Source organism: Aotus nancymaae, unplaced genomic scaffold (assembly GCF_030222135.1).
Source record: "Aotus nancymaae isolate 86718 unplaced genomic scaffold, 86718_ANA_hifiasm-v0.15.2.pri h1tg000188l, whole genome shotgun sequence".
NCBI classification, from domain to species: domain Eukaryota; kingdom Metazoa; phylum Chordata; class Mammalia; order Primates; family Aotidae; genus Aotus; species Aotus nancymaae.
This window is the reverse complement of record NW_026988603.1, coordinates 140124-167474: the sequence shown is the minus strand read 5'-3', so window position 1 is coordinate 167474 and position 27351 is coordinate 140124. Positions and strand designations below refer to the sequence as shown.

At 45.3% G+C, this 27351-nt stretch overlaps 1 long non-coding RNA gene across 1 annotated transcript in view; it reads right to left on the bottom strand.

Annotated features, from left to right (window-relative positions):
• The window catches only part of LOC135273011 (uncharacterized), a 60126-nt gene extending 33103 nt beyond the window's left edge, over positions 1–27023 (bottom strand). The window contains exon 1 of the long non-coding RNA XR_010340910.1: positions 26988–27023. This is a non-coding gene — a long non-coding RNA (uncharacterized LOC135273011). The remainder of the gene's footprint in view (positions 1–26987) is intronic.
• Between the last annotated feature and the right edge of the window lie 328 nt (positions 27024–27351).

Below are 27351 nucleotides of genomic sequence, written 5' to 3'. Positions count from 1 at the left end.
AAAAAGAAAAAAGAAAAGAAATTCTAGTGGAGCAATGGTGAGAAAAATGAATAGGATGTGTGTACTAGGAGAAGAGAATGGAAAACAAAGACCAGGTGAGCTGCTTGTGATCTGAAAACCAATAGCAAGTGAGATTCCTCCCAGGATTCACGTGGATCAATATAGAAGAGCATTCTCACTAAAGGAATCAATTGCTCACATGCACTGTTGATGGTGGGCTTCTTTTCCTAGGAAGGAAAGGTGCGTCAGCCAATCCTGAGCCAGAAACCAAAGCACCCAGCTCCAGAGAAAAGGTTCTGGTGCCACAAATGACAATCTCTGCAGGAATTAGGGAAAATGATAACACCAGACAGAGCAGCCACAAAAAAATCAAACTTCTAAAATAAGTTTCATTTGGAAACTCCCTTTATAGTGTGGCTCTCACTTTATTTATACTTGAAATGTTTCCAAAGCTTAACTACCTTTTCTCCATTGACTACATGAAATTTGTTACACAAAAATGCAGTCTGCAAAAAAAAATACAAGTGTAAATAATCAGTTCTGCTGCATTTCTATCAAGAATAGAAATTTTTGAGTTGTTTTTCAAGTCAACTTTTTGATACACACCAAAAAGTATTTAATAGTGATCTTCTAATTTCTAAAATGCAAAGACTCGTTTGACACCTGGAATTCAAAAGAAGTCCTTATCGGCTCTCCAGTCCCCATCCAGACCTTCTCACCTTCCTGCGTCCTGTCCAAATAGGACTTTGTTTCCTTTCAGACTGATTGATTCATCATGCATGAAAAATAAATGGCCCATACTTTATCCAAGACACCATTCAGCAGCCTACAGATGCTGGTGATCACATCTTATTAGTCACTGACTTTCACAGTCTGGAAGAGAACAAGTTCTCTGGAAGCGTCAAAGAGTGGACAGAAGGATGGATAGACACAGAAAGCTGCAGAAGGAGCTATGCCCCCAGTCAGTGCCTGCCTCGGCCTCCTGGCTCCAGCATACCCATTACCGCACCCCCAGGCCTCTTCATCCAGAAATTAGTCAGGCACTAGTCCTCACCTGCTAACATACTGACATCTGCTACAGACAGAAGCCCAGCTCCATGCCCGTCCAAGCTTCACTCCTGTCCACTCCCTTCCTCACCTCCCTCATCCCCCGATCCCCACAGCACCTTATTCTCCAGTCACATCTAACTTCCCAGCACCCAGGACACTGCTGGGCCCTTGTACAGGAATGCTGTACCTTCCCTCCTCCACTCAGCAAAGCACAGTCTATCCCTCAAGGCCTGTCTGCAGGGTCTTCCTGCCCTGATGCATCAGGCAGCCTGAGAGGGAAGCTCTGTGGTCTCTTGCACCCTGGCCAGACTCTGCGGCAGCCCTTTCTGCACTTCATCTTTGTGCATCTTTCTCCCAGACCAGACCAGACAGGAGGCCCCAAAGGAAAGAAGTCTCGTTTCTAGCACAGTGGGTTCCTGAGCATCCAGCCTGTGCTTGGGGCATCGTTTATGCTCAGTGAGTCAGTGGGTGAGTGAGCGGGGAGGTAGGGAGGTGGGTGAGCTACCGAATGACTGCATGAATGGGTGAGCGAGTGAACACAGAGACAGACAAATGGACCCAGGGGTGCCTCGAGTTTCTGCCTCCACCCAAAGACTTTCACCACTGCTTGAGTCACCCAAAGCAATGCTACGACTCTGCCCCTGGCTCCCTCCACTGGCATCTCCCCTGTATATCTCATCTTCCAAAGAAGCTCTTTGCCTTCGCCAAGACCTCTGGATCCTTCCTGTTCTCTGATCTTCCTGATTCAAATCTTACCCCTGGCTTCACCTCGCCTTGCTTGGTCCACCTCCTCCCTGGGCATGTGGCTCTATCTACTCTTCATGCCTTCGTTTCAAATGACTCACTTAACTGAGTCTGAGCTAATCCTACTTCATCACCCTGAGAAGCCCTTCCAAAGTCCGTCCCCTCCCTCAGGTTCCCCTCCCTGCTTTTGAGAGCAGGGGTCAGTCCACACACTCCTTTTTTTTTTTTTTTTTTTTTTTTTTTTTTGAGACGGAGTTTCGCTCTTGATACCCAGGCTGGAGCGCAATGGCGCGATCTCGGCTCACCGCAATCTCCACCTCCTGGGTTCAGGCAATTCTCCTGCCTCAGCCTCCTGAGTAGCTGGGATTACAGGCACGCACCACCGTGCCCAGCTAATTTTTTGTATTAGTAGAGACGGGGTTTCACCATGTTGACCAGGATGGTCTCGATCTCTTGACCTTGCACACACTCCTTTCTAATACCACTGTCCAGGCTCTTCTCCCGCCCTCTGCCCCTCCTCTCCTGCTTCTCCCACCCCAGGCCTGGCTTGCCCCATGGCCCCTCCCTGACACTGCTATCCCCACATCCTGCTGGCCACAAATGAGGTACACAGCACGTCACAGGCCGGGATGCTCCAGCGGTGGGCAAGCTGCCTGACCTCCCTGCCTTCCGAATCATTTTTCCTTTTGTGTTTTCTTCTTTTTTAAAATAGTATTTACCACTTGGGGAAGGAAATAAAAGTGCATTTCATTTTGTCATTGAAACAGAGCTTCACTGAGATACACTGAGAAATGTAACCTATTTTCTGTCTATCAGGAAGGGTAAATAAAGCTAAATAAACCTACCATGGAATAGGTGTCAGCAGTTAAAAATAAGGCAAATCTTTATTTAGTTTTGAGGGAAAAAAAAAACAAGTTGTAGGACAACGTATGGATTATGCTATCATTTACATGCAAAAATAAACATGCAAATAAAACTACATATTTGTCTCTTTGTACACACCTACATAAACGCACATAAATCACCTGGAAATAAATAAATCCACGGCAGTGCTGGCCTCTGCAAGGGGCAGAGTGGAGGAGGCAACATGGACTCTGAGGTTTACAATAAGAATGTGCTCCTTGTAAAATTAAAAATAAAATTTAAAAATAGATAAAATTACCTTGAAATATCACAAATGCTCCTTTCCTCAATATCTCTTAGGTTGGCTGCTTCTCATTGGCTTGAAATAAAAGATGACTCATCACTCCTTCGAAACATCCTATTCTTCACAGAATTGAGACTCATGCATAGTTTCAGAATGTGAAATTAGGCCATAGTTCAAAGATTGAGAAATGCAAAGTTAAAGCAAAGTAAAAACGAAAGGGTTTGAGAGGCAGATCTGAGGAGGCAGCTCTCAGGGCTGGCTCCAGCCCAACCCCACCCTACACACCTGCCGTGTGCTCCGCTACAATCCAAGGCAGCCAGATGACAGGGACCCCAGGCAAAGGGGTCCATCTCGTCCTTCAACATTTGAAACTGAAAACGTGCAGTTGCATTTTTTGTAACAGGCAAGCTGAGGCTTTTGGATATTGATACACACATTTCCAGTTGGCATTCATTTTCACAGCAACTAGAAATTCTCCTGAAGGCCCTGATTTTTTTTAAGTCCTTTCAAAAGCGTGGCAAAACAGAAATCATCCACCATACAGAAATACATAAGAAACAAAACTCAGCAAAGTTGGAAGGCATCAGCCTGCCTGTCACATCTCATGTCCCAACTGCCCTGGGTTCCCACCTGCACATCAACCCACTTGCTAGAAAACCTGGGCCAACAGGTGTCTGATCACAGTGAGTCTGGCTGGCCAGGACATTCCAGGGAGACACCCGCCTGACATCCTGGATATGAGGCTGCTCAGGATGAAAACGGCAGCCCACCCAACCCCAGAGTTCGAATCAGGTGAGCTGACTTGTTTGCAAGGCACAGGGCCAAGAAGTAGACTGTATTACAGTTGGTGAAAGCCTGGCTAATTCGACAGTGTAGGCAGGCAAGGCTGAATCTTGGAGGCAAATGTTAGCAAAGCTCTCTCTTCTTAGGAGAGACTGTCATGGCTAAAGTGAGGGAGCATTTGGTCTCCTTGGAAAGGCTATCCCCATGCAGGAATATAAGAGATAAGATATAGCATATAAGAAAGCTTATATACCCTTAGCCAAGAGGCACTCCTGAAGATCCCATAATTCAGCAAGTCTCAAAGAGAATTTGACCTCGCAAGGACATGCCTACCAGGGTGGATCACTGGATGGTTGAGTTTCTGGATGTAGAGGAACAAATGGCTTCAGGTCCCTATGGGCTTGGTGAAGCCTGAGTCTGCCCTTGGCGGATGGAGAGCCCTGGTGTTCAGTTTTAGGGACTCCTCCCCTTCAAAGACCATGAAAATCTTTACTGAGTGTCTCCTATCAGGCCTGTTCCACATGCCCTGCGGAAAGTTGTTCAGCAAAAAACGTTCCCCTTCCCATCTCCCACTATGGGAGATGCTCTGGGAAAGTACAGATTTGACCAAAGTCACCAAAGTAGTGAGTGGCAGGCGTTAGAAAGGGCACTCAGGTCTTTGGCTCTCATGGCACCTGCTGAAACGTGGATCATTATCGGTGCAAAGTCAACAGGGTATATTCAGGGGCTCTTCTAAGGATAGTGTCACTTCTGTGCCCCAGTGAAGGGATCTAAGTGGCTTTGACGTGTCCTCCCTAGTGAAAAAGAAGCAGAAGAGGGAGGAAAAACAGAAATTGGAGAAGCTCTAGCCTAGGTGTACCCCCAAGGAAATACGCCCACAAGTCACATGAGTTGTGAAACTAGCAGTAATGCCTGTATTTGCTTCAATTTCTATGCAAGAGGCACAGCTGTCTGGTTCTTAAAGATTGCTCATGACTGCAAAATTAAAGGCAAAACGAAGGACCCAAATAATATATGCACCCTCCCCCTATAGAGACAACCACACTCAAAGCACATGGGCTGGGAGTGAGAACTCTGGAAGCCATAAACCCAGGTGCACAGCTGTGGGCAGCCTGGCCCTAATAAATGGAATGAGTCCCACCCATCTCAGAATCGGGAAACTTAGGTTTTAGTCCTGCCCTGTTACCAAGCAGCTGTGGGGCTCAGGGAAAATCACATAATCTTCAGGACTTCTGTTTCTTCCTTTTTTTTTACTTTTCTTCCTGAACACAAAAGCTATGCACATTCATTGTAGAAAAGGAGGAAACCCCAGAATGAAATAAAGAAAAAATAATCACAGATAATTTCATCACCAAAAAACAATCACTGCTAATATTTTGGCAAATTTTGTTCTAGTCTTCCTCTATGCATATCACTTTTATATTTTGGAAAACAGAGCATATTGCACATGCAATCTCATGTGGAGCTTTTTAAAGTTAACTCAACATTATATCATGAGCATCTCTCCATGTTATTAAAAAGTCTACATGAGCAATACTTTTATGGTTACGTAATACTCCATCAGAAGAACACATTGTCATGTAGTTAAGCCTCTCCCATTGTTGTATTGTTTCCAGTTTTGTATATTATGAATAACGGAGAGAAACATCTTTGTTGCGTGAAACACTTTCTACATCTTGGATTATCTTATTGGAATTGATTCTAAAGGTCCTTTTTATATATTTACATTTCAGTTTCTCTGAGAGAATTAGAACAAATCAGAGATTTGCAAACTGAAACATCTATGGGGTTAATCAAGGAAATGAGTAGGCAGGCAAGGTGTAAGTAAAATTAAAAACCTAGTGAATGTGGGTGCATTGAAGGTGGTAGCTACTGTGGGGCCCCAGCTGATGGCTCCCTGTGGGATAAGGGCCCCAGGTGCCACCAGACTGCCCAGTTTTCCAAACAAGCCAGAAATCTAGGATTTCTACTCATAGGTAAATATTGGCAACAGAGGTCCACCTTCCAGGCCGGACTCAGCCCCTTCAGAGAGCAACTCTTATGGGAGCCTTTGGGGTTTCACTCGGCCATGATGAGGGTCCCCATCGGGGTGCTGAGGGGGCTATAATGAGTGTCCAGGGGGTGACTGGCCAGGGGCACACACACACAGGACTTAGCCATTTGCACCAATTTTAAAACTCTGTTATTCCTTCTTTTTGTATCCCTCTAGGCTTCCGCCCAACACATGCAAGTGACCTTTTACCAACCTCTGTGTCTCAGCCAGAGCCCAGAAGGCAGCTAATCACAAATGCCCATTTCATAAGCAGCACCAAAGAACCCCTTTTTGCTCTCTCTCTCTTTTGCTTCTTTTCAATTTTTTTAAATTACTGTTTTAGAGATAGGGTCTCGCTATGTTGCCCAGGCTGGTCTCAAACTCCTGTCCCTAAGCGATCCTCCTGCCTCAACTTCCAACCTCTACTCTGCTCCCAGTCACTGGGATTACAGGTGTGAGCCATTGCACTCAGCTCCATGCTCTCCCTTTTGGTAACTCTGGTTCTGTAATCTCCAGAAATCAGGTGAAATCCTAATCAAATTAAACCCTAGTGTTCTGGGGTGCCAAGTTTCCAGGGAAGCTCCAGCTTTTCCAACAGCGTACATGGCTGAGACCTTCAGGCTATCTGAGGCTTGGCTATGGGGACAGAGAAGGATGAAGTGGCCCAGTGAGTAGGTGTGTGCCAACACGTGAGTGTTCTCGGTTCGAAGTCCCCACCACTATTCTACACAGGCAGCACTGCAGCTCTGTCAACAATCACAGAAATGCCTCCTGAACAGAGAGAGAAAAAAAGGTTCTGAGAGCGCAAATCCCCTTTCACAAAGCCCGTGGAGGTGCCTTTTATGCTTCCGCCATCTGTCATCACAAAATTCACAACAGCTCCCCCAGTCTCACGACACGACACGGACATTTCTGCGGGGGTCACCCGGAGCCGTTCAGACCCTCTGACAGCAAAACAATGCTGGGCGAGGTGCAGCCCAGTGAGAAAATCCTGCTAAACAAACACAAGGGGTCAACAGCTCAGAGAGCAAGATCCACTGAAACCCACTAATTAGAAATAATTCCAAGTTTTTCAGACATTACGCAGTGACAATAAGGTGCAAACACCGGATTAGTGACCTCCAAAAGACAGAGAGCTTTTGTTCCATCTTTGTAAAAGCAGAATTTAACCCCGTTGTTTTGAAATTCCCATCAACTACCCTGTGTGAACTTAAAGGTTCGTCATTTAATAACATAGCTGGGGTTAGATTTTGAGTTTCTCTGTTCCAGGTCAAGAAGCAGTACCTATGTAAGGGGAAGTGGAGGGAATGGGACAAATAAAACCCTGAAAGCCGTCAGGGAGCAGCATTCACTCAGGTCTTCCCAGAGCTCAGTTAACCAAATGAGCACCTTCAGTTTCTGCCCCACCGGGAAAAGCCACGTGCATTTCCAGTGGTTTGGGTTTTTAGTACTAGTTGTTTATAAGTCAATCTTGTCAAGTGGTATTTGTCAAGATTTGTTGTTTTGTTTTGTCTTTTTGTTTTCTTTTTAAATATGATTAGAATTTCCATTGAGCTTTATAATCAAGCAAAAAGGAAGTTAAAGATTTCTGAAAATGCCTAATAAGTCTGGAAACTGGTTTGATTTGGGAGTCATGATTTTGTAAAAACCAATACTTAAATGAAACTCTTTTTTTTTTTTTTTGAGACAAGGTCTCACTCTGTTGCCCAGGCAGGAGTGCAGTGGCACCATCTCAACTCTCCGCAACCTCTGCCTCCAGGGTTTAGGCAATTCTCGTGCCTCAGCCTCTCAAATAGCTGAAATTACAGATATATGCCTTGTTACTCCTAGAAGCTATTGTAGGATTTATTGTGGACTTCGGCTAAATAGAGTAACACTCACTTCCTGCAGGACTCCAATCTGGGAGAATGGGGAACCAGTGGATAATAGGGGGCCATGTTAAACCACCAGCTCCCTCTGTGGTTCCCAGATGGAAGTAAGCCCAGCTGCCACTTCCTGAGTGCTCTTCTGTGCATGTGCTTGACTTGCCCCAGATCACCTAGACATGAACTCAAGTCTTTCTCTCTCTCTCTCTTTCTCTCTCTCTCTCTCTCTAAAGCTCCTGGTCTCTGCACTAAAGATCTGGATAGAGTTCTGGCCAGAAAGGAATGCTCTTGGGTACCCCTGGCATTCCACCTTCTACACCAAGATCAATCATGGTGAATTGAGTACACACACTGATCTTTTCCCAAGGACCAGTTAGCAAGTTGGGGACAGCAAGCCATGTCTCAGTCCAGGCCAGGCTCAAAATGCCTGATGGTCAGAGGTCCAAATGACCAAGGTGATGCACAGACACCCCAGCTGCTTACTGTAGCTGAGGTAGGACCTTTCCCTGGGTCTCTACACAGGATTAGAAAATGGCTATTCAAGGTTGGGCTTGGTGGCTCATGCCTGTAATCCCAGCGCTTTGGAAGTCCGAGGCAAGTGGATAACTTGAGGTCAGGAGTTTGGGACTAGCCTGGTCAATGTGTGAAAACTCGTCTCTACTGAAAATACAAAAATTAGCCAGGTGTGGTGGCAGATGCCTGTGGTCCCAGCTACTTGGGAGGCTGAGGCAGGAGAATTGCTTGATCCTGGGAGGCAGAGGTTGCAGTTAGCCTGGACAATAGAGCAAGACTCCATCTCAAAAAAACAAAACAAAACAAAACAAGGCTATTCAGGTGACAACCCCACGGCTAGGAAGCAGGAAGGGAAAGACAGGGTTGAGAGCAGGTAGGTTATGAGAACAAGGCTGAGGTTACTGGGGCATCTTTGTGGTTGAAGAAGGGCAAGGAAAGGCCTTCCCAAGGATTCTAGGATCCTTCCTGAGGATTCTTCTCTCTTTCGTGAGTCTGAGGGATGCCTGGGGAGTCCTAGCATTGATCTCACAGGTCAGGAACTTCTGCCCTCAGAGGCAAAGTGAGCACCACACTCCTTAGCCCAGGGTCCTGCTGGGGTACCAAGCGCCTGGTGAGTAAAGACCCCTCAGCAAATAAGACCTCATGTCTACCATCCAACCCTCTTGTTTGCAGAGCATCCTAAAATACGATTTCACAAGTTGGAAATGGAATCAGGTTTCACCACTGGCAAAGCCCTTCACCATGCGGCCGGCCGCAGTCAACAGCAGCTGCATTTTCTCCGCCCTTCTCCCTAGGCGCCCAGTTGGTTTTCCTCCTTCTCCTTCCTCCAGGTGTGCTCTTGCCAGAGCTTGCCCCAATAAGTCTCCCTTTCATAGTGTTCTGATGAATAGATTGTCTGTGTTTTCTTTTGCATTCTTTCTAATGGCCTGGACTATCCTCCAGCGACCCAGCTGTGCATGTCAAATAAAATGTACTGGGGTCAGATGGATTCTCACATAGTACCGAAATGCACAGCACATGAAACAAAGCACACCTAGACACCATTTACACACTCTAGAAAGCTGAGCTAAGAAGCCGCGTAACTGCCACAAAAGCCACCCAGGCTACACAAATGTCCAGTCAAATGGCATCATTTCATATCATCACTCCATTCTCTTTCTCTTTTTCTTTGTTTTTGGATTTTTCAAATATGGTTATGCAAAACGTTTCTTTTTTTAAACTCATTATGGAAATACTAACATTTTACAAAGCCCAGGCAGATAAAATCAGCTCAGCTTGAACGTATCCTAAACACAGAGCTATAACTGATTCAACTTTGCAATTTGACCTTTAATTGTCATATAGAAATGAAGCAGCACATGTAGGTGAGTGGCAAATTTTATTGTGTTACATACAAAGGTACCACCTCGCACGAGGCATGCAAACTCTCTTCAAAGGATTAAATATTTTTAAACTGAAGGTAAATAAGAAGGCAGTCTTCCTGTTTCAGACATACAGAGGAAGAGGGGTCTTTTAAACCTGTAATAAAACAGGGGGCTTAAGAAACTCAGAAAAGGGTGCATGGAAATATACTTTGCCTGCCACAGTGATATTTTAAAGAAATAACATTTGTATTTTGTTCCATAACTGAATGAAATCAGCTAACGCCATAGGGAAAGTACATGTGTTTGCAACCCAGCCCAGAGTCAGCTTGTTACATCTGATTCTCTGTTCTGGTTACAAACATCTCTCTGTTCAGCCTGCTGGTGCATACACTCTCACAGCTGAGGACAGATGTAGCTAGCAACGCCTCGTGAAACAAATGTCAAGCAGCAGACCGCTACCACAGGCTCACACACCTGCAGGTGACATCACCAAGCTTTATCTTACCCCAGAAATCTATTAACATGCAGAAACAGGTGTCACCCAATCAAAACCCACTCTTAGAAAGCATTGGCCTCATCAGCCTGAGAGGGGAAATGACAAACGAGATGCTGAACTTCCACTCAGCTCCACCTCTGTCTGGGGGAGGGGGGAGGGGCAGGAAGGATCCCCTGTCCCCCACCCGAACTTCCCAGGACACCTGTTCTCTAACATCACAAGGACTCCAGATGCAGCCAGAACAAACAAAAGCTTTGGAGAAAACTCTGTTTCCTGGATATTGCCTTTTTCCTTTGTTTCAGGGAATTTTGTCTTTTATAGCAAAAATTAGCTAACACCAGTGAGTTTTCACTAATTTCTCATCCCCGAAACAGATATCTTCTTTGGCTGTAAGTAGGCAGATAGCAGGTACTCAATATATGTCCAGAGTGCCTTAAAAAATGATCTATGTCTGGGATGCACTTTAAGGTACTCTAGCCAGCATCCAGGCACAGTGGCTTACAACTGTAAACCCAGCACTTTGGGAGGTCAAGGTGGGTGGATCGCTTGAGCCCAGGAGTTCAACACCAGCCTGGGCAACATGGCAAAATCCTGTCTCTACAAAAAATACAAAAATTAGCTGGGCTTGGTGGTACAGGCCTATGTTTCCAGCTGCTCAGGAGGCTGAGGTAAGAGGATGGCTTGAGCCTGGGAGGCAGAGGTTACAGTGAGCCAAGATCATGTCACTGCATTCCAGCCTGGGCAACAGAGCCAGACTCTGCCTCAATCAATCAATCAATAAGAACTATTTCAAAAATAAATAAATAAAGTACTCTAGCCAGAAATTAAAAGGGAAGACGGTGGTGAACTAAAACTGTCAAAACGTTGAGAATCGTAGAAACTGAGGGACAAATAATAGAGAATCCACTATGCTTCTCTCCTTCATGTTTAAAATTTTCTGTAACAAAAATATTTTTAAAATGTGTAGCAACATTTCCAGTTGTTAGACCAACCCCTCCTCCCCCCATCCTCGGTAATAGAGTCCTAAGTCTGCTCACGTAATCTACCTTCCACTATGGAGCCACTAACTAAGCCAATCATAGTCACCCCAATGCTTCTTGCCAGTGATGGCCTTAAGAATGGACGGACGGGCTTATCTGGCCAATGAGAGATGAAGGAAAGTCTCTTGAAGGGTTTCTGGAAAAAAAGTTTTCATACTGCTAAAAAATGACATATAGGAAAACATGGGTCCTCCTCTTCTAAATCTCACACATCCACATGTGAGAGCAGTAACCTCAGCAGCCATATTGTGACCATGAGGGAGTCAGTCAAAGACAAAACTGACATGCTGAGTTGCACAGAAGAAAGATCAAAGCCACTCTGGTCCTTGAGGTGTCACTGAGCCCCTGAAATAATCACCCTGAAACCGCCCCATTTTGGAATCATTAAGAGAGAAAACAATCCACTTTCTGTTTAAAATAGTTAAGCCAGGGTCTCCAGTTACTCAAAGCTAAAGGCATCCTACCTGATACAAAATAACTGTTTGGTGGATGAAGGAAAGAATGAATAAGACCCCAAAGCGGCCAGGCGCGGTGGCTCAAGCCTGTAATCCCAGCACTTTGGGAGGCCGAGGCGGGTGGATCACGAGGTCAAGAGATCGAGACCATCCTGGTCAACATGGTGAAACCCCGTCTCTACTAAAAATACAAAAAATTAGCTGGGCATGGTGGCGCGTGCCTGTAATCCCAGCTACTCAGGAGGCTGAGGCAGGAGAATCGCCTGAACCCAGAGGTTGTGGTGAGCCAAGATCGTGCCATTGTACTCCAGCCTGGGTAACAAGAGCGAAACTCCGTCTCAAAAAAAAACAAAAAAACAAACAAACAAAAAAGACCCCAAAGCAGATAGTCTTAACAGCATCATCTGAGTCTTAGTAAAATCAATGTCCTTGGAATCCATACAAAAGTTGGGATTTACATTACATATTCTCTTAGCATACAGGGTCTTCTGTCTTTTACGGGAGGTCTCCCTTATACACAGGGGATACAATCCAAGACCCCAGTGAATGTTTAAAACCAGGGAGAGTACTGAACTCAACTGCCAACCAGACACATTCCTGTCCATGTCTTCCACCCACAAATTTAATTTCCATCTTAATTAAGTACTTATCACCCCTGTGGCTGTCCCTTTTACAGTTTGAGGTGTGACAGCAAAACTAGCACAAATTTCTTTTTCCTTCTTCACAATTTCATGGATAGAAGACTCCTTCTTTCTGTAGATCTTAGCAACCTCAGCATATGATTTTTTTTCTTTTCTTACAAAGTCGAGAATTTTCACTTTTTTACCTAAAGGAAGCACTTTATGGCTTCTCTTTGGCATATCCCAATTGCCAGCATCATGACTCTTGTGTTTTGAGGACATTATGAAGTCAGATAAAGATGACTTGAACACAAGCACTGTGACACCATGACAATTCATCTGATCGCTGAGACAGTTACTAAGTGACTAATGGGTAGGTAATCTGGACAAGAGGAGGATTCCATTCAGGATGGGATGGAGCAGGATGGCTTCAGATTTTATCACATTACTCAGGATGGTACACAATTTAAAACTAGTAAGTTGTTTCTGAAATTTTCCACTTAATATTTTCAGAACAAGGTTGACTGCAGGTAACTAAATCCACAGAAAGCGAAGCACTGGATAAAGGATAAAGGGAAATTGCTGTATTTCACGGTACGTATCATATATTTTATGTCTTTGGCAAGCAATCAGGTACACTTTTGTATCTTCTCTTGTAAAGTTGCTTTTTGATTTGTTTGGTGCATTTTCTCAAATGGTATCTCTTATTCAGAGCTCTGCCCAGGTCAACAGAGATTCCTAAGACACTAGAAAGAACATGGTCTTCATTAAGTGATTATGTGGCTTTGGACAACCCCTCAATCTCTCTGAGCATTAGTGCCCTTATCTCTAAAACAAAATTAGTAACACCCATTTTAGGGGCTATGACAGTTAAATGAGGAAGCATTTAAGCAGTATGTCATCTAAAGCATTGCACACTGATGTCTCCTCCACATCAAGACTAGTTTTAAGGTCAGGATTAACTGTTGGCAACTGGCAGAATCACTGTTTTTTTCTTCTACCTTTGCTTTCTGGTATACAAAAGAATTGTAACAAGTACAAAGGATGTAACAACAGAATTCTCCTCCAAATGAGCAGTTTGTCTCCAACACCTAATGTTTCCTTTCTTCCTACCTACACTCATCACAGAAAACATGTGATTTAAAAGAAGATTCTTAAAGGTTTCCTTTCAAGCAAGACAAGTCCCTTGGGGTAGGTCATTTCTCTCAACTGGGAGAGTTTCTCAAAGCACAGGTAGGTAGCTTCCTCCCCAGGGACATCTGCTGGCCATTTAGGTGGGACAGATTCCACAGAAGGTGGGGGTGAGGTGCCAGGCTGAGCAGAGCAGTAATCTCTGCTCCTTGACTCTATGCCAGAGGACAGGGGCCACTGTCCCCTTCTCGTTCTCAAGGGAGGAAATAGAAACTGGTCCCTCTGGTCACCTCTCCCTGGGGTTGAACAAGAGCTTTCCAGATCTCTGCCAGGTGGTAGGTCTCAGTGGCCTCTGCCACATCATCCCCCACCTGAAGTCTCCTTAATGCTCTCAGTCATTACTTAAACAAGGAAATTTTCCATGAGCATGGCCTGCCATTCCAGCCCTGACACTCTCCAAATGCCACTTCATCCCCCTCCTGGTGGCCAGCAAACAAGCACCCTCCCTAGAGGTTGGGGCTGAATCAAGGATCTGAGCCCTAGGCAACCATCCCAGCACCCTGGGTGGTGTTGGTGACACACTTTGGGGAACAAGTCTTCTGCTGAGAATCAGAGGCCTGAGTTCGAATCCCCAAGTGCACCTGGTATGGAACCTCCACATCCTGCCTCCTTGATGGAGATGTGGTAGGTTCTGCCTGGACGATCACAAAGAGCTACCGGCAGAAGATGTCTGGAATTTGTACCAACAATGCTATCCTCTACCCACTGCGTGCCTGCAAATCTCTTCTTTCCCCTCTCTTCTTCCCCCCAGAAGTTGCCGCCAGCACATGCTGCAGAGCCTGAAGGGCAGAGCACACCCTCCCCATGCCTGCAAACCAAACAAGAAAGGGCCTCGGGCTGGCTCTAGCGGGTGAGAGTGAATCCTACTATGCATTTGTGTCTCTGGATCATTGCACAGACAACGGTAAGTGGATTCTGGGGGATCTACCATTTTGGAGAAACTACCCTTTTCTCTTACCCACTAGTATGACTAACTGAAAGCTGATTTAATTTCTATGTTTAAACAAGAAAATAAATAGAACAAAAATTCTCAGGGAATATTGAGAGTATTTTATCAACGCAAAAACCAACTGAGCCTTTTAAGCACGGATTTGATTCAGCCTAGGCCAACTGAGCTCATGATACTTGCCAGGCCCTGAAGATGGAAAGAGGGATAAATACTGTGCTTACCGTCAGGAGCTCTCAGTCAAGGCAGTTTCTCTACCTAGGCACTCTTCCCATTTTGGGCCAGTTTATTCTTTGTTGTGAGTAGCTAAACCAGGCATTTTAGGGTGGTTAACAGCATCCCTAGCCTCTCCACCATAGCTGCCAGTCAGTAGTAACCTCCCCAAGTCTGGACAACCAAAAATGTCACCTAATGTCTCTGGAGGGCAAAAATCACCATGGTTTAGAACCATAGGTCTAGGAGGAGGATATTAAGTAAATAGCCACAAGATGGACCACCCTGCCTGAGGCCCGGCACTCAGGACCCAGCACATGACGGCTCTTTTGCGGATGCAGACAAAGGAGCTTGTTCTCTAGAGGAGAAACGTTGTGGAGACCCACGGCTGCTGACGTGTGAGTGTATACATGTGGCTGTCTTTCCACTCCAAGCACCCACATACCATCTTCACCCACCATCGGCTCTAACGACGGTGGAGATTGCTTTATACAACAGAGTATAGCACTTGGACAAGCAGTCACATCTGCCTCATGAAAGACCAGAGAATGGAAGCTTATAGATGGACTTCTCTGCATGGCACTTGAGGCTCTACCAACCTCAACAGGAAGCAGAATCTGAGTGATAAACCACCTCAGGAAAAAGAAAAAAAAGCTGCCTCAACACAACTCCGTCTGCATTGGCCACTGCGGACAGGGTGTTTGCTGCCCCTCCAGGGAATGTCCCGGTGCCCCCACAGGCCCATCCTCCATGTGATATAGAGGATATAGAATGTTCTTGATTTGTAAGTAGTTTGTGCCACATAAGAAGCCAAAATGTAATTCATACATCAAAAACTGCCTATAAATACAGTATCTTGGTGACTGGAGGGAGGCAAATCTAGAACTTTCTGTGGCTAATTTAACAGAGCCCCTGGATTACATCTTGCCAATTTAAGCCATTCATTCAAACTTAAGAAACACTCTTCAGGAGGGAGTCTAGAGCCTGAAGCCAGGCTTGCAGGTCAGGCCACAGAATATCAGCCAGGGAGCCAGGGTCCCCACACGCAGCCCAACCAGAGAGCTCCCCGGTTTCCCTCTCAACAGAAATACAAGTAAGACCTTGGTAGACCCCCTCTACCACTCCATAAAATGGGTAGGCACCAGCTGCAGATTCACTGTCTCGCAATCCACTGGGCCAGTGCGACACAGCACCACTCAAGGGAATATGCAGAAGGCAGCAATGGACTCTAGCTCCACAGTAGTTTCGCCCTGTGCCTCCCAACGCCTGGCAGGCCTGTCACAAACACCAGCCTGGACAGTCCCCCATAGGGGTCTCCTGCTGATAGAGCTGGCCTCTCCTGGTCCTGGCAGAAGGGCAGCTCCTCTCAGCACTCCAGGGAATATGCTGGGGGCTTCCTCCAAGCTCATTCTCTCTCCATCCTGCTCTCTGCCCTGCACTCAGCAGCATTCAACCCAGTGGGAGTTGGAGTGACCCTGGCCATGTTCACCTCTGCTGCCGGGACAGAACGGTGAGGTCTGAAAACAAATCCCCATTTCCCGGGTCTCTGGGAGAGGCCCACAGGTCAGTGAGTTTTCCAGATGGTTGAGATGAGCGATGCCTCTGGGAACGTGACCTCAGGCACCTGCACTTCATGGAGGGATGCTATCCCAGCACCCTCAAGGGCTCTGGGGACCTCAGACCAGAGCACTGGTTCTGCTCTGCAGCCACCTTGCAGTGAAAAACATCAAATCCGATTGCCTCGGGCTGCACCACCCTAGCAAGAGGGCCTCACTGAAGCACCACATGGTCCAGAGCGTCCAGGACTGATGGAAGATCTGACTGCACCTTTGTTGACATAGAAAGCCTTAGAAAGAGGAATGGGCTGGGCTGGGTGTGGTGGCTCATGCCTGTAACCCCAGCACTTTGGGAGGCCAAGGTGCGTGGATCAAGAGGTTAGAAGTTTAAGACCGTCCGTGCCAACAGGGTGAAACCTCGTCTCTACTTAAAAAAAAAAAATACAAAAATCAACAGGATGTGGTGGTGTGCACCCGTAATCCCAGCTACTCAGGAGGCTTAGGCAGGAGAATCGTTTGAACCCAGTAGGTGGAGGTTGTAGTGAGCCGAGATCGCTCCATTGCACTCCAGCCTGGGCAAGAGAAAGACTCCATCTCAAAAAAAAAAAAAAGAAAGAAATAGGAACAGGCTAAACTGAGTGCAGTCACACAGTTTGAAACCTGCCTTCATTGAAAATGATAACGTGGCTCAATGTGAACTCAAAGGTCTCATCTTGGGCATGTAAAACAAGATAACTCCACACGAAGAACCCCCTCACACCATACCCAGAAGCACTTGGAAAAACTGTCAACATGACCTCAGACAAGGTGTTCTCGCCACAAAAAGTGCCCAAGAGACTCTCCTACCTTAACTCTCTTTAATTCAAGTTACTGAGTATAATTTAGTTACGATAAAATTCACCCATTTTAGGTGTCACAGTTCTATGAATTTTGGAAAACACATATAGTCATGTCATCACAACTAAGATTTAGAATCCATCACCCCCCAAAAATCCTCATGTTGCTTTCTGGGTTGCCCTCCACCCACCCTGGTGAGCACAGGTCTGCTTTCTTCCCTATAATTTGCCCTTTTCCAGAATGTCACACAAATGAAATCACACAGTAAGGGCACTTTTGAGTCTGGCTTTTTTCACTTAGCAGAACGGCTTTTTATTGCTGGGTAGTATCTCACTATGTGGAAGTGACACAGTCTGTTTACCCACTTCCCACTGGAAGGACATTTGGAGTTGTCTTCAGTTTGAGGCTACTATGAATAGAGTAGCTATGAACATTTGCATACAAGTCTTGGTGTGCACAAATGTTTTCATTTCTCTCATTTAAGTATCTGGTAGTGGAATCTTTGGGTCTATGGTAATGGTATGTTTAACATCATAAGAAATTTCCAAAGTGTTTTTCCAAAGTGGCCGTATCATTTTGCCTTCCACCAGCAAGCAACGTATCAGAGTTGTAGTTCCTCTACGTCCTCATCGGCACTTCATATTATTGGGGTGTTTTTGCATTTGTGTTTGTGCTGGGAGGTCTGGTGAGGGGCAATTTGATGGTATTGAGGTTTTAAGCCATTCTAATATATGTGTAATGGTATCTCATTCTAGTCTTAATTTGCATTTCCTTAATGACTAATGAAGTTGAGCATCCCTTCATGGTCTTATTTGCCATCTATACATCTTGTTTGGTGAAGAATCAGTTCCAGTATTTTGTGCCCATTTATTAAACTGGGTTGTTTTACTTTCTTGTTAAGGGGGTGTAGGAGTTCCATATGCTCTGGATACAACTCCTTTATCAGATATGTGTTTTACCAATATTTTCCCCCAATTTGTGGCTTATTTCTTTGCAGTGTTTTTCAAAAAGCAGATGTTTTTAATTTTGATAAAATCCATTTTTGCCAACTTTTTCCTTGATAGTTCATGCTTTCTGTGTCTGAAAAAAGTTTTCTCTAACCCAAGATCACAAAGATTTTCTCCTATGTTTGCTTCCAGAAGGTTTACGGTTTTAGGTTTTACATTTAGGGACATGATCCACCTTTGTTCCTTGTACATGCTACATGGTATGTGGTATGGGATTTTCTTGGTTTTTGAGTTTTTATATGGATGTCCAATTGCTCCATTTATTTAAAAGATTATCCTTTCTCCACTGAATCATTTTGGCACCTTTGTGGAAAATCCATTGATCATTCATGTGGGGTTTACTCCTGACCTCTTCCTATGTCCCACTGGCCTGTCTCTCCGTCCTTTTGCCTGCCTGTCCTATAGTCTGCCCTTGATTACTGCAACTTTACAGCAAATCTGAAAATGAGGTACTGGAAGTCTTCCGACTCTGTTCTTTTTCAAAATTGCTTGGCTGGTCTAGTTCTCTTTGCTGTTGTTGTTGTTCATTTTGTTTTTTTCTCACTCTGTCACCCAATCTGGATTACAGTGGCACGATCTCAGCTCACTGCAACCTCCACCTTTCAGGTTCAAGCGATTCTCCTGCCTTAGCCTTCTGAGTAGCTGGAATTACAGACACATGCCACGACACCCAGCTAATATTTGTATTTTTAGTAGAGACCAGGTTTCACCATATTGGCCAGCCTTGTCTCAAACTCCTGACCTCAGATGATCCACCTGCCTTGGCGTCCCAAAGTGCTGGGATTACAAGCGTGACCCATGGTGCTCAGCCTAGTTCTTTTGTCTTTACATAAAAATTTTTTAATTATCTTGCCAATTTCTTTTTTTTTTTTTGGAGACGGAGTTTCGCTCTTGTTACCCAGGCTGGAGTGCAATGGCACGATCTCGGCTCACCGCAATCTCCGCCTCCTAGGTTCAGGCAATTCTCCTGCCTCAGCCTCCTGAGTAGCTGGGATTACGGGCACGCGCCACCATGCCCAGCTAATTTTTTGTATTAGTAGAGACGGAGTTTCACCATGTTGACCAGGATGGTCTCGATCTCTTGACCTCGTGATCCACCCGCCTCGGCCTCCCAAAGTGCTGGGATTACAGGCTTGAGCCACCGCGCCCGGCCTATCTTGCCAATTTCTACACAAAATCTTACTGGGATTTTAATTTGAGCTGTGTTGAATCTCCTAATCAATTTCATGTGGGTGCCTTAGTCTTTTGAAAGTAAGGGAGGGGTCATATTTCAGGAGGATATCATTCAAGAAAGATGAACCAGTTCCTCCCAAACCTGTGGACGTAGTATGGCTTTGTTAGATGGCCTTGGCTCGAAGGACGTAGAGGGGCATGTGTGGCAGGAATAGGGATGCTGCCTGCCTTTCCCATCTGCTGCCTGAGGAGACAGGAAGGAGAAGACATAGAGCTGGGCTCTGACCTGAGAAGCAGCCCTGAGACCCAACAATAGAAAAGAGCATGGAGCACGGTTCCTTGATAGATCTGAAAAGGAGACGATAAAAGGGGGCTGTTGGAGGGTGAGTTCACTGGTCTGCAAGAGAGAAGGGAAGTTAATCCTCCATGGGAAACAACAAAAGCAAGGGATGGATGCGGCAGGAAGCTCAGCATGAGGAGACAGGGGTTGGGAGTGAGGTCTGAACCCCGTGCTAAAGGTCAGGATTTTGCTTCCTAAGCAGGGAAGCCCACTAAGAAAACCACTTCTTAGTGGGAGGGGCATGGTCAGGTCTGAGGCTCCCCGGAGACCACCCTGTGGGTGTGGCAGCAGACATGCCATGAGCAAGTTTGACTGGGAAATGGCCATGTGGTCAGAGCAGAAGGCACCGAAAGGACAAGGCTACCAACCCAAAGGAGACAGAAGATTAAAGGGAATACGAGAGGTACAGAAAGACACATCCATCTGCTACATTAACCCCTGGACCCTGAAGGGCATTTGCCCCTCTCCTAGCAAATTCATAGCCCCATGCCAAGCATTGCCATGAGACGCCAACAACTACCCTCAGTCCTTAAGGGTCTCGCTAAGGAAAAGCATATGACTTGGGCTCCTCGTGAATATTCATAGGCCACCCTTTAGGGGCAATATTTTGTGTTAAGGCCATCAAAAACACAACCATCCAAAAGAAGGCTTTGTTTTAAGATTATACCATTGGGGTTGAATAATTTCTTGGCAACCCTGTGTATATCTGATTGGAGCCTCACTGTGAAGTTTGAAAAAAAGACAGATGGAACAGTCGACCACAGAGTCCCAGTGACAGAAACAACTATTCCCTGGAAGGGGGAAAAAGGGCAGAAAGGCATTTTTGTTTATTTTTACAAAATTTGGAGAACAACAGTCTCCCCAGCTGTCTCCACAAGATCAAACCAGCCCCAAATGGGAGTTGCTAGGTATTTATACGCCAACACTTGAAATCAAAATCCAATAGGCCTGATGGCTATGGTTCTGGTCTTTTCCTCCCTTTTGTATTTCAAGATGGCAATTTCATTTGCTCATTGATGCTGCCTGTCCATTCAATAAGCATTCTGATTCATCTATGAACTTCCAACTCCTCTTCTAATCTAAATCAGAACACAAAAGTACACAACCCCTTCACTTCTTGCTAGGCCATCTGGGCTCATTCTAAACAAAAACATGAGCACAGTCTCAGAATGACTGCTTAATCACCTGGGGTCTGTACTTTGTTGTAAGGGCAGGCCCCCAGTAGTCTAGGTCAGGGACAGTCACACTGTGCAGTTCGATCGCACGCAGGTTCCCCAACTCTCTCTCCCCGTCCAGCCCTCGAGGGATGCCAGAGCCTCTTATGGGGCTGGTGACTGTAACTCCCATATTAGGTTTGGGCACAGCCCTGAATGGGATGCCAAATTTAGCCTTTCTTAGGTGAGAAACCAGTAGAAAGAAGTCAGTCGTGGGAAAGAACCGCATTGAGACTTTGCTTAAGAGTCACACTTCTGTGGACCTTCATTTAACTATCACAGAACCAAATGGAAAATTTGCTTCCTTCCTCGTTTATTAAAGAAACATAACTAACAAAAAACAAAGCAAAGTCATTCTCTTAGGAGTTAGTTCACTGCTCTCATCCTCCAGTCTCATGAGCTCTTCTTAGAAATACAGGCATAAGTGGCACGAGCAAAAATTCCATGCTGCTAGTTCACATGTTCTCTCCGGTATCATACGAGTGAGAGCCAAAGGTGAGATGCTCACCTCTGAGCCGGTTTCCTCTTTCATCTCGGCCCAGGGGTACTCACCAGGAGGGAGCAGCCTGCTTCACTCTGCTGCACTGGGTCAGGCAGGAAGAACATCTAAACTCTCTTTCAATCTTGTAGAAAAAGAAAAAAACAAAACACCCACACAGTGGGGAAATTGTTCCCCACTGTGTGGGTGATGGGGCCCTGAGAGCTGTTATCTGCAAAGGGCACTTCTGGGGGTAACCCAGCTGTCACCACTGTGTGGATTCCACCCCAAAACCTCAAGCCAAACAGTGGGGAATGAACATCAAGAGACAATTTTCCACTCTATGAAAATGGCTTGACTTTACAAAAATAAATTAAAACACCATGATAATAAATGAAACATGAGCAGGACCTGTTGTTAAACACACAGGCAGTCATGGCAGAGGCTCTCCTTGCTTGGTACATTTATACCATCAAAATATGATGATTTTTTCCCTACTTCCTGACCCTTCAGCTCCCTGCCCACATGCCCACATGAAGTCTCTCTCTCTCCCTCTCTCTCTCTCTCACACACACACACACACACACACACACACACACACACCCCTCTATACCACAGACAGATCTGGAATAACTTTAATAACTCCTCTAGCAAGAGTTAGAGGTGTCTGGGGGCAGCAGTGGAAGTGGTTGGGGTGAGCAAGTGTTAGACTCTGTGTGTGTGTGTGTGTGTGTGTGTGTGTGTGTGTGTACACTTGCATGCTCACATGCGGGGGATGGTCTCACCTTGAACACTTTTCATTTGAATAAAGGTGATTTAACAGCTGAAGCACTGCTGCATATGCACGCAAACAAAATCAGGCCTCCTTCGGTCCTCAAGTCTTCTGTTGCCACATAAGAGCCCCTCTAGCTCTGATGCAATCCTGCCCCTCTGTGTCCGCAGCAGCCTGAGAGGTACTGCTGGCTGGCCAAGGTTATAGAATTGTAGTGACCTCTTTCCCTCCTCCCCACATTCATCTCCTTTAAGACCCCCAAATCCGTTCTTCTTCAAGAGTAAACCCATCTTTCCAATACTGTCATTTTGGAACCACGTTTTCCTGTCCTGCTTTCCTTCATCGCCTCTCCCATCTACTAAAGGAGTCTGCTGGGGTTTTCTCCACCATCTCTCTTGGTCTTGATACCTTTATTAGAATTTTGGAAGCAGATCTGGTCATTAGAATATAAAATCCCAAATCTTGCCAATACAAAGAAGGCCCAGAAAGCCCTCAACTCTGGCATCTGAGTTCTGGGTCAACATGACAAGGGAAATGATAATTGATAGGAAAACAGTATGGCCACTCCTCAAAAACTGAAACTTAGAATTACCCTATGATTTGGGAATTCCACTTCTGGGCATGTACCCAAAATAATTGAAAGCAGGGTGTCAAAGAGATATTTGTATATCCAAATTCATAGCAGCATTATTCACAATGACAAAGAGGTGGGAGCATTCCAAGTGTCTACTGCTGGATGAATGAATAAACAAAATGTGGCCTATACATGCTATGGAATATTATTCAGCCTTAGAAAGGAATAAAATTCCAGTATATTCTACAATATGCATGAATCTTGAAGAATTATGCTAAGTAAAACAACGTAGTCACAAAAAGACAAATACTGTATTATTCCACTAATATAAAGTCCCTAGAATAGTCCAGCTTATAGAGACAAGAAGTAAAATGGTGGTTTTCAGGAACTGGAGAGGGGTTAGGGAAGGGAATTTCTTGTTTAATTAATGGGTATGGAGTTACAGTTTGCAATGCTGAAAAAGTTCCGGAGATAGACAGTGATGTTGATTGTACAACAGTGAGAATATACTTAATGCCACTAAACTATACACTTCGAAATTGTTAAAATGGTGCTAGGGTTTGCATGTGTTCCCTCAAAAATTCAGGTGTTGAAACTTAATGGCCAACGTGACGGTATTAAGAGGTGGGGCCTTTAAAAGGTGATTAGGCCATGCGGGCTCCCTCTCTCATGAATGAGATGAAGGCACTTATAAAGAGGCTTCATGAAGCCTTCCTCTCTGCACTTCTCCCTTCGGCCATGTGAGAACACAGCCCTCCTCCCTTCCCCCGGTTGCAGCAACAAGGCACCATCTTGGAAGCAAGGAACAGGCCCTCACCAGACGATTGAATCTGCTGGCACCTTCATTTTGGCCCTCCCAGACTCCAGGACTGTGAAAAAATAAATTCTGTTCTTTATACAGTACCCAGTCTATGGTATTTTGTTATAGCAGCACAAACAGACTAAAACAAATGGCTAATTTTCACAACACACATAAAAAGTAATCAACAAAAGGATAGAAGTTTCAGCCAGTCCAAACAAGCAAATAGGATTTTTAAAGAGGGAACTCAACCAGAAACCTACATCCCTCATCTCCCTCCTCCTGGATGAGGGGAGAGGTAGGTGGAAAGGCCAGGTATAAGAAGGAGCAGAAGAGTCACAGTGGCCGGGCACGGTGGCTCATGCCTGTAATCCCAGCACTTTGGGAGGCCGAGGCAGGTGGATCCCTTGAGGTCAGGAGTTCGAGACCAGCCTGGCTAACATGGTAAAACCCTGTCTCTACTAAAAGTACAAAAATTAGCTGGGCATGATGATGGGTGCCTGTAATCCCAGCTACTCAGGAGGCTGAGGTATGAGTGTTGCCTGAACCCAGGTGGCAGAGCTTGCAGTGAACTGAGATCACGCTACTGCATTCCAGCCTGGATGACAGAGCAAGACTCTGTCTTCAAAAAAACAAAAAAACAGCCATGGTGACCTGCAGGCTTCTAAGAGGAAAGGTCAGCTCCTCCTGTGCCCACGGGGAATAAGAGGCCTGACCTGCAAACGGCTCTTCGGTGACGCCTCACGAAGTGTCATCAATTCTGGGAAAATGAGGATTTCCCAGAGGGTAGGTTTGTCCCACCACAAATTTACAAACGCTGTTGTACTTTCCAGAATTTTAAAATCAGAATTCCTTATATTTCAGAAGCAATTTTTAGAAAACACAACCCTTTGATCATCCCTTCTCCATTTCCACAGTACTGAAAGTGTCAGTCCTCAAGCAGATCACATGCTCCTCAGTAACTCTCCTCAGCTTGGCTTGTGTGAATCGTCTGACATTCGCATTTTGTGAGAGGCACAGCCAAGCCTAGAAAGTCCTCATGCTGTCTCTAAGTTACTGCAATCACTTTCTAATCAGTCTTTGTGCTCCCAAAGTCTTCAGACTCCTCTACAGATGGCACCAGTTGCTGAGGGCAGCCTTTTGTGAATACTGGCTTCACTGGGCCACCACCTACTCCCTGGTCCCCAGACCCCAAGGGAGATGGTGAAGGACCTTGGAACTTGCAAGGGAGCCTCCACGGATGTCTTCACTTTCCTTCTCCTCAATCTCATCACTTTCAGTTGTCACTTCTCACACTTACTGAGATTTTTGTTTGTTTTTTGTTGCACTTACATAACTATCCATGATATTTGTTAAGTGCTCTGCACTTGACACCTTAAAGGTGGTAAAGACAGCCTGGAGACAAACAACCCTGGAAACACAGCAGGGAAGCCACATGTGTTAGGATGTCTCCTGTTGAGAGGAGAGCACAGAAGGGTGGGGCTGGAGCCTGAAGAGGCAAGCTCATGTACAACAGATAGCTGCTAACTTCCTCCTTGCATTCTGTCCAATTCTCTGCAGGGCTTGTTTGAGGAGTAGGTTCTAAGTTTGGAGTCAAAGTTGAACTAGTAGGACTACAGAAACAATCTGAAGCAGCCAGGATCCACCCCACACCTCCATGCTCTCCCCAAACTCTCCCTCTCCTCCACAGCAATGCCAGACAGCAATTTAAAGACTATGTGTTCTGAGAAACCCTTGTTATCAGCCTATCAGGGGCATCTCCGAGTCATCTGGGCTTCCTGCCACTTTCACACTTTAGAGGAACGAGGATGGTTTAAGACTTACTTCCTCTCAGAAGCCTCCATTGGCCAGGCATGGTGGCTCACTCCTGTAATCCCAGCAATTTGGGAGGCTGAGGCAAGATGATTGCTTGAGTCTAGGAGTTCAAAACCAGCCCTTGCAACATAGTGAGACATCATGGGGAAGAGCATGCTTGTCTCTGAACCAGAGCAAGATCTTAGCTGTCTTCTTTCTGGAGCAGTCCACCTTGAGAACATTCTAGAAAAACAGGCTCCTCTAAGTTCCAGAGAGAGCACTTCACACTATAGTACCCCACCATACCACACACACAGTTGGCTTTAGGGTTAGAGGTCTGTGTGCATAGCATACTTCCTCCTAAGTGTGCTGTAGCTGTGTGCCTCAGCAGCTGCAGGAGCCTAGCTGGGCTTACAAGGGAAAAGCACCCTTCTGCAGGATGCCACACTTTGGTCATGGGCATGCATCATGCATGCATAGAACTGGAAACATACAAGCAATTGATGGGACACCTCAGCATTTGAGAAAACAGCACCTTGACATTTGAGAAAACAGCAGAAGCAGGAAGGTCACCCTCACCTTCCCCTTCCCCTCCTCCCCTGATATAAGCCATAAAACTCATTCGAGAGGTAGCCTCCATATACCCAGAGAAATACTTATCTCTGAAGACACAGGACCACAGAGAAGAATCTGAACAAACAGGCTAAATTTGTTAAGTCCTCAATCTCCCGCCCAGTTTATCACCATTAGATCATACCCCCATTGTCTAATTATCCATCTCCACAACTGTCCACTTCTCCATCAAACTAACATTAAAAACATACAGGTTCCTCCGTTACTTTGGGTCTTTAGTTCCTTGTGAGAGCTCCCATGTTATGTAAAACTTATATTAAATAAATTTGCATGCTTTCTCTAGTTAATCTGACTTTTCTATGGGGACTCAGCCATGCACCTAGCAATGGGCCAGGAAAATATATTTCTTTCCCTTCCATGACCTTGAGCCTCTCTGGAGCAGTTTCTTTGACAAGTCTCCAGAATGTCCCACGTAAGCACCTTTCTTCCCACAGTCTCATTCCAAGGGCTGAGAACTCTCCTGCCCTCTTCCTGCTGTAATCTACATGGCTCCCCTGCAGCTTTCTAGGTCTCAGGGATTGCCTACAATCGCCCAATTCACATGTATATTGAAACCATGCATACCCTTGTTATGAGCATTTTTAGGCGGAAAACTTGTTTTGAAATTAGGTGACTCTGGGTTGTTTGTGGGCAGCTGAGCAGACATCCCCAAGCCCAAAGCCTATGACCAGAGAGTGGCACTTTGGGAGGCTGTGAGCACAGTTTTCGTAAGGACAGGAAGGACCCTGCTTACCACCCCTCCGCTAGGGCTGGATCTTACTTTAACATTTAAATGCATTTTGACGCATGCAAAGGGGAAAAGGTTGATACCAACACAAAAAAACAAACATTTTTCATCAGTGTGATACAGTTGAGACCAAGGTAGAAATCATGAAGCAAGACAAAAATAGGGCTTTTTGCCATTGTCAGACATCCTAAGACACAGAGAGAGAGGCCCAGCATGGAGTGGGTGGCTAGGGCTTCACAGACAAACTCTTGCTGGGTTTCTCTCTGCTGGGACTCACCTCTCATTCAGGGTGTTCCTGTTTTCAGGGACACACTAAGAGTGTCTCACTCTTAAGAGTGAGAACATTACCCAGATAGTGCTTCTGTGTCATGACCTAGAATATCCCTTTTTTAAAAAAAAAAGAAAAGAAATGTGCTATCTACCACCACATTTTCACAAGACCTCATTCCTCTAAATAGCAATATGCTGTTGCCAATCAAGCAACTAGAACAATTCCATCTGTGACACTGACATTACAGGGAAGCAGCCACCAAAAAAAAAGCTCAAAACCTGAGACTTAAGCAAACCAAGAGCTACAAACTGGTAAGGATAATTCTTAAAAGAAACAAAAAGGTAAACATTTACCTGTGGCTATAGCGAATGGCTATCGTCAACCCAAGCTGCAATTAAAAAGAGAGAAAAATAAATTAAGTAATATCAAGAATATGCAGAATTCACAAGAACATTAACTTGACACAATTATTTTTTAAAGATTTCCTAAAACTTCCTACAGTTAATGCTTCAAAATTAACATATTTTAATGACATATTTAGTTTCAACTTAGTTCCTAAAGAAAATTTGTATTTTTAAAGAGACTTAAAGAGGCGTAAAATATTTACTTGTGGATTAGACAGGAGGTGTCTCTCGATAGAAATGCCTTCCAAAATGTGGGTCTTCTTGCTCCAAGACACAGTCACAAAAAGATGGAATTGGAGCATGTGGCGATTCC